Source organism: Arachis duranensis, chromosome 4 (assembly GCF_000817695.3).
Source record: "Arachis duranensis cultivar V14167 chromosome 4, aradu.V14167.gnm2.J7QH, whole genome shotgun sequence".
Taxonomy (NCBI): domain Eukaryota; kingdom Viridiplantae; phylum Streptophyta; class Magnoliopsida; order Fabales; family Fabaceae; genus Arachis; species Arachis duranensis.
Window position 1 is genome coordinate 87,803,188 of NC_029775.3, and position 2,600 is coordinate 87,805,787.

The window sequence follows — 2,600 nt, forward strand, 5'->3', positions numbered from 1 at the left end:
GGGCAAAGTATGGACTATCATATATTGCTGGAAAGCCCAGGATGTCTACTTTCCAACGCCGTTGAGAGCGCGCCAATTGGGCTTCTGTAGCTCCAGAAAATCCACTTCGAGTGCAGGGAGGTCAGAATCCAACAGCATCTGCAGTCCTTTTTGGTCTCAGAATCAGATTTTTGCTCAGGTCCCTCAATTTCAGCCAGAAAATACCTGAAATCACAGAAAAACACACAAACTCATAGTAAAGTCCAGAAAAGTGAATTTTAACTAAAAACTAATAAAAATATACTAAAAACTAACTAGATCATACCAAAAACATACTAAAAACAATGCCAAAAAGCATACAAATTATCCGCTCATCAAAGAACAACGTTACACTACTAGAAAACTAGTTATTACAGACGGATATTTTCGACAGATTTTATCCCATGGAAATACAGAGGGAATTTCAGAGGGATTTTTTGTCGGAAAACCAAAAAAATGGATTAGCATAAATTACAGACGGAAAAAAAATCCGTCGATAATTTCGTCGGAAAAATTAATTTTTTTCCGTGAGAAATGGTTACAGACGGAAAATCCGTCTGTAATTAAATAGACGAAAATAGTGTGTTTTATTAAATTATTACAGATGGAAAATCTGTCTGTAATTTAAATTTGCCGTCGGTAAATATTGAGATAATCCTAATCTTATCTCTATTCACTCGATCCATTTACACTCCACCCATATCAAATGAGCTTGTTCTTCCGAGTTGCTTCTTCTCTCCATCGCACCAGCTTCTTCTGCCGATGTCGCCGCTGCCGCTGGCGTCACATATCTCTCTCCGTCGTACCTTGCGTCGCACGGGCTCCCTCCACCGCCGCATCCAACCCTAACCCCAGAGCTTCGTCGCGCCTCCAACCCTAATCCCAGAACTTCGTCGCGCTTCCAACCCCTGCTTCGCCGCTCCCTCTATCGACGCTCCCTCCGTCTCAAAGCCTCCGTCGTGCTCACCCTCTCGTAAGCCTTCAAACGTTTGCTCTTTCCTCCGTGGATTGCAGATTCAAAGGCTCAGTGCAGTTGATTCTGATTTTGCTCCATTTGTGCAACATGCAGGGGTTCCATCTATTAATGTTTATTATGGAAGAGGTACTTCTTTTTAAACTTATGGAGCCATTTACTATGGTTATACCATCTGTTATTGTATCTCTTTGGACATTGATAACCAGAGGCTAATTTAAATCAACCAGGTTCCAAATATATAAGACCACTCCCTAGATTCTTTAATTTTTGTAATACAAAATTAATTGTTTCTAACACAATATGCCTAAATATGTCATGTTCTATAAAATGTATTGTACTAATCCTACACCACTTCCCCCAGATTTTCCTGTCTATCACACGGCTTACAACTCGTATAACTGGATGACACAGTATGGAGATCCATTTTTTCAGCGACATGTTGCCGGTTAGATTTCTCATCTAATTCCTGGCGATTTTAAGTGATTTTCTTATTGGTAAAATATTGTTAATTTCAATTGGTAATCTCAAGATGTATCTTCTGTTCTTTGTTGTATTAGTTACTGGAATTTGGGGACTCCTAGTCCTTCACCTGGCTGACGATTCCATTCTTCCCTTCAATTACATTTCCTATGCTAATCAATTATTGGTATGCATTCATAATCACCTAGTAGTTTATTAAAATTCTTGATAGCTACTATCTCTTTAACAAATCGATTGTTTCTATTTAATATGAAAGAAAAGAAGACTAACACTGATGTTACTTTTGCAATTTTACAAGAACAAGTTGAGCAACTTGTTATATCAGCAAGTTTCTCTACATCCATTAACCATGTCAATTCAAGAATTTGCTTCTGCTGCCAAGCAAGTTGATGATGAATCAAAGGTAAACCAAACAATGCTTGCAAATAATGTATTTTTTAGTGCTAGAATCCTTTTTTTTTTCTTCTTATTCCAATTTATACTCATGTTTGTTCTGAATTGCAACAACTAAGATTGTAAGAAACTGCAGATGATATAGTAGATATAAGGAAGCGAGCGTTGAACGATAGACTAATCCTTGCCGAAAAAGGCTTCATTGATGCAGATGGTCTTCATGGAAGGCAGTGCTTCAAGCATCTTGTGAGTGTGCTTGTGTTAACCACTTTCATGTTACTAAACTTGACTTGATCACTGATGAGCAGATAATTTATACGCTTTTTGGCATTGTTTTTAGGTAGTTTTTAGTAAGTTCAAGCTACTTTTAGGGATGTTTTCATTAGTTTTTATGTTAAATTCACATTTCTGGACTTTACTATGAGTTTGTGTGTTTTTCTGTGATTTCAGGTAAATTCTGGCTGAAATTGAGGGACTTGAGCAAAACTCTGAAAAAGGCTGACAAAAGGACTGCTGATGCTGTTGGAATCTGACCTCCCTGCACTCGAAATGGATTTTCTGGAGCTACAGAACTCCAATTGGCGCGCTCTCAACAGCGTTGGAAAGTAGACATTCAGAGCTTTCCAGCAATATATAATAGTTCATACTTCATTCGGAAATTGACGACGTAACTTGGCGTTGAACGCCAAGTACATGCTGCTGTCTGGAGTTAAACGCCAGAAAAACGTCATGA

General features: G+C 38.3%; 1 pseudogene; it reads left to right on the plus strand.

The window, feature by feature from the left end:
- The first annotated feature begins 552 nt into the window (after positions 1-552).
- The window catches only part of LOC110280764 (probable glutamate carboxypeptidase AMP1), a 10,546-nt pseudogene continuing 8,498 nt past the window's right edge, over positions 553-2,600 (plus strand).